Source organism: Lactuca sativa, chromosome 6, assembly GCF_002870075.4.
Source record: "Lactuca sativa cultivar Salinas chromosome 6, Lsat_Salinas_v11, whole genome shotgun sequence".
NCBI lineage: Eukaryota > Viridiplantae > Streptophyta > Magnoliopsida > Asterales > Asteraceae > Lactuca > Lactuca sativa.
This window is the reverse complement of record NC_056628.2, coordinates 143,355,856-143,361,616: the sequence shown is the minus strand read 5'-3', so window position 1 is coordinate 143,361,616 and position 5,761 is coordinate 143,355,856.

Here is a 5,761-nt window from a genome sequence, read left to right as displayed (position 1 = left end):
TAATTTAAACAATTTAAATTTCAAACCCTAGATTCTAAAAGGTTTAAAATACAACCCTATACTAATATAATATTACAAGAATAATATGTATATATATGTATAACTAAAATGCCAGTCTTACCGTTAGTAGGCCTCATTCACGAAGCCGATCTATAAGGTGGGTATAAGGTTGCGGCCTATAAAATGACGCTTAATGGGTGTACACTCACACCCACCGCTTGCTTGATCGGTGGAGGGTCGTTAGCCGAACGGGTAGGATAGGGCAACCTCATCCTCTCATCAAAAGTATAATAAGTAATACAAAGTAACTACACCTTTTTTTTAAATTTCCCAATCTTAGTTACTTTAGGAAAAGTGAATTGATGCAATCCCATGAAATTACACATTGCACTTTGCTAAGAAGTTAGTGGAGCGTGTGTGGTTTACCGGCACACTAATTGGTTCTAAGCGAAGGTGGCAAAGGGTGATTCATTGTTTATCATAGTTCGATGGAGCGTGTGTGGTTTACTGGCACATCGAATAGGTGATCGTTACAATGAAGGCACCATGTGAATTTGCATGGTAATTCACACCCGCTTTGTGATCCTCGGTATCCCAGTCACAAACAAGAGGGGCTTATCGAGATTTAAACATGCCATTGAAATGTTTCAATGAATCTCACCCGAACCTAGGAATTCTCAATACATTTTGGACTTAAAGTTATGTTTTTATGGTGGAGAATTAGTGAATCGTCATTCACTTACCTTAATATTATTTGCATATTAGATTACGGCATCCCTTTTTTAATATGTAAATATTGTTGTTGGATCCTAGCCCTAATTTTTCTTATTGGGTGATAATTAGGGATTCATATTCTAATCTATCTTTGTCCTTTCTATTTGTAGATGTCGAACGCAAACAACGCTGCTGCTAGTTCTTTCACATTGATGAGACTTTGTCAAAAGGTCACTTTCGATGGGACGGACTTTAGCGAATGGATAAGATACATTCGCACAATTGCTCGCTATGAGGATAAGGAGTATGTCCTCGATGAGAAGCTCGAGAAAATCAACCCTGAAATCGCTACTCCGGCTGAAATGACCGCTTTTGAAACTCATGAGTGAGATGCAACGAAGGTACATTGCATCATGATAGCCACTATGAACTCCGAATTCCAAAAGTCCTATGAGGACATGTACCCGTACGAGATGCATCAAGACTTATTGGAGAGATACCACCAAAACGCGAGACAAGAGCGTTATGAGATTTTCACTAACATGATTTCCGCTAAGATGGGTCATGGAGAATCTCTTACCGTGCACCTGCAAAAGATGCAAAGGTATGTCGACCGCCTTCGCAAGTTAAATGTTGACTTTGGGGAAGACTTGGCGATCGACATGGTGCTTCACTCTTTGCCTCCGAGCTATAATCAATTTAGGATGACCTACCACATGAACAAAGAGGAGGTCACCCTAAGCAAACTCCAAGGTCTCTTGAGGGTCGCTGAGAGCAACTTCAAGGACAAGTCTGTTGCACCAACTCCCAATCCACCCGTTGTTCCTGTCTTAGCTATTGGACAAGGGAAGGGGAAGAAGAGGAAGGCCTCGTCTATGAACTATCACAAGGTTAAAGCCCGAGATGGTGCCTCTTCTAGTGGGACCAAAGTTGATCCTGCTAAGCCCTGCCCTAACCCAAAGGAGGCAGAGTGCCACCACCGCCACAAGATAGGACATTGGAAGAGAAGCTGCCCAGAGTACCTGCAAGCCATCAAGGAAGGAAATATCAAGCCGTCTTTCGCAGGTATATACACAATTAAATCTAACGATTCTAATCATGCTATTTCTTGGGTTCTTGATACCGGTTGTGGTTACCACATTTGCTCTAATGTGCAGGGACTAAGAAGAAGTAGGGATGTGGAGCAAGGAAGGATCAATCTAATCATGGGGAACAGAAGATCGTCGCCTGTGACCAAGATTGGAGTGTATTCTTTAGTGCTTAGGAATAGTTTATGTTTAGATTTGAACAATTGTTGCTATTCGCCAGAAATGGCTAGAAACATCATTTCATTTCATGGTTTGTTTAGACAAGGTTTTAGATTTTCTTTTAATAATGAGAATGGTTCTATTTTGGCTTATCTAAATGGTGTCTTTTACTTTGAAGCTATACCATGTAATGGAATTTATGAAACTATTATGATTGTTGATAACTTAGGAAATGATGTTTTAAACATAGATTCTTCCACTAGTATGGATAAAGCATCCTTGTGGCATTGTCGTCTTGGACATGTCAACAAGAAACGCATAGCCCAACTCCAAAAGGATGGAGTGTTGGAGTCATTCGACCTTAGGGAAGATGACACATGTGAGTCTTGTTTACTTGGAAAGATGACCAAGTCACCCTTCACAAGTACATGTGAAAGGGGTGAGGGTCTATTGGACCTAATACATACCGATGTATGTGGACCGTTTAGATCAACCACGAAGGATGGAAACCGCTTCTACGTGACTTTTACCGATGACTATAGTAGATATGGGTATATCTATTTAATCAAGCAAAAGTCAGAAACTTTTGAAAAGTTCAAAGAGTTCAAGAATGAAGTGGAGAATCAATTGGACAGGAAAATCAAGATGCTTCGATCCGATCGAGGAGGAGAGTACCTAAGTCTTGAATTCCACGATTATCTCAAGGAGTGTGGAATAGTTTCACAATTGACGCCTCCTAGGACACCACAATTGAATGGTGTGGCAGAAAGGCGTAATCAAACCTTATTGGATATGGTTCGCTCTATGATGAGTTGTGCTTCACTACCTATCTCTTTTTGGGGGTATGCCTTAGAGACTGCCGCCCATATCCTTAACCGAGTCCCTACTAAAAAGGTTGCCAAAACACCTCACGAGATGTGGACAGGGAAAGCTCCCTCGTTGGCGCATATCAAGGTTTGGGGTTGCGAGGCTTTCGTAAGACGAGATACTCACGACAAGCTCGAACCTCGAAGTGAGCGATTTATTTTCATCGGCTACCCGCAGAAATCCTTTGGATATCTCTTCTATAGACCGAAGGACAATGTTGTCTTCGTTGCGAGGAGAGGAGTTTTCCGAGAGCGAGAACTCATAAGCCAAGGAGACAGTGGGAGGCAAATCGAGCTTGAAGAGATTCAAGAGTCGATAGATGAAGGAACCTCTACCGCTGGCACTCAACCCGAGGAGGAAACTCTGGTTGAACCGATTGACGAGTCCTTACCTCTTAGACGTTCCGATAGAGTTAGAGTTCAACCCCAGTTTTATGGTTTTCATATTACTACCGAAGGGGATATGTATATTAGTGATGGTACACTAATAAATCTTGATGAACCTAATAGCTATAAGGAAGCCATGGCAGGCCCGGAGTCTGCGAAGTGGAAAGAGGCAATGGATAGCGAGATCCAATCCATGTATGATAACCAAGTTTGGAATTTGGTTGATTATGTGCCCGGACGTAAGACCGTTGGGTGCAAATAGATCTTCAAGAAGAAGACCGACGTGGATGGAAACGTATACACATATAAAGCGCGATTGGTCGCGAAGGGCTTTACTCAAACTCCCGGAGTTGACTATGATGAGACCTTCTCACCAGTTGAGAAGATAAAATCTATTAGAGTGATGCTAGCGATTGCCGCATTTCATGATTATGAGATTTGGCAGATGGATGTCAAGACCGCTTTCCTTAACAGGAAGTTGGCTGAGGATGTTTACATGGCTCAGCCAGAGGGGTTTGTGGATCCAAAGCATCCGAATAGAGTGTGTAAGCTTGAGAAGTCCATTTATGGACTTAAGCAAGCATCTCACATATGGAATCTTTGCTTCGATAAGAAAGTCAAAGAGTTTGGATTTGTACGAAGCGAAGATGAATCGTGTGTATATGTCAAAGCCAGTGGGAGTATAGTAAGCTTCCTCGTTCTATATGTCGATGACATATTACTTATAGGAAACGACATCCCGACTCTGCAGGAAATTAAGTCCTGGCTCGGGAAGTGCTTCGCTATGAAGGACCTCGGAGAGGCTTCTTACATTTTGGGAATAAGGATAGTAAGAGAGAGAAGTAAGAGACTAATAGGACTTAGTCAGAACACTTACTTAGAGAAAGTACTAAAACGTTTTAGTATGGAAAACTCAAAGAAGGGAGAATTACCGATACAAAGTAATGCCAAGTTGAGTAAGACTCAAAGTCCGAGTACCGAAGCTGAAATAGCAGAAATGAGCCGAGTACCATACGCTTCCGCAGTTGGCTCAATCATGTACGCTATGACTTGTACTCACCCTGATGTAGCCTTTTCTTTGAGCATGGTTAGTAGATATCAAGGGAACCATGGCAGAGCACATTGGATTGCCGTGAAGAATATCCTTAAGTACCTTCGGAGGACGAAGGAATGGTTCTTAGTCCTCGGAGGGAGTGATGACTTGAAGGTGCGAGGGTATAGTGACGCCAGCTTTCAGACTGACAGGGACAACTACCGTTCGCAGTCGGGCTGGGTCTTTACCTTGAGTGGAGGAGTAGTGACTTGGAAAAGTTCCAAGCAGGAAACCGTAGCTGATTCAACGTGCGAATCAGAGTACATTGCATCAAGCAAAGCGTCGAAGGAGGCAATATGGCTGAAGAACTTCATCGGTGATCTTGGAGTTGTACCTTCCATAAAGGAGCCCATGGAGATTTTCTGTGATAATGAAGGAGCGGTTGCCTTGACCAAGGAATCGAGAGATCATGGTAGATCACGACACATCGACAGAAAATACCACTTTATTAGACATCGTGTTGAAGAAGGACAACTCGTAGTGAAGAGGATATCATCAGAAGATAACCCAGCAGATCCGCTTACGAAGGGACTGAGTAGGGTTAAGCACTTGCAGCATGCTAGGAGTATTGGGCTGAAGGATGATATTAGCATAGATTAGATAGTAGTAGAGACGTGTAATAGATAAATATAATTAACATTTGATGATTAAATAAAGGAGTTTTATTTATGAGTAATGTTCCTATCTTATGTTAATTGTTTAACTATTGTTTCATTTTGCATGTTTTGACTTCCAGAGTAATTGAATTTACTAAGAATAATCGAATTATTCAAATTGTCCACAATCGTTCATATGTTGGAAGTAGATATGAATGAAGATTGTCATGAATTGGTGCGTAGATTGTCTAAATGGTATTAGACATAGCAAAAGATTGCTGCAACGTTCATGAGTGCTTATGAACTGGTTTTGAGCATTGGAACAAACCCGCGCTTGCTGGAATCACCTTATGGAATATGATATAAAAGGGTGATCGCAAGACGATAATATCATATAGTCTTAAAACCTAGATATATGGTTTGTTATTTGTTAATTGATTGTACATTGTTAATGCGAAAACGCATCAGTAACTCGGTGTCATAAAACGCATTGTTGTGTATAGTTGATTAATGAGTAAGTAAATGCATATAAGTCGAAGTTTATCTGTAACTTTTATCCTAAGAAGGTAAAAGCGATATCTCGGCCGCTCGATGATTTGATTTGACTTATGTGCCGGTCCCGGTCAGAACTGAATTGATGTGTTCGATTAAGTTCTATGTCAAATAAATCAGAGATCGAGAAACCTAAATGCTAGACTAATCATTCCATAGAATTGTCAGCATGATATCTAACAGAGGACTGTACGATCCCTTATCTAAAGGACAAAAATTGATTAGATCAGAGTTTGACAGCGTCTTTGAGAGCTACGATTGCAAATCGAATTGTACTTGTGCATATAGTTACTAGACTTATCCAAG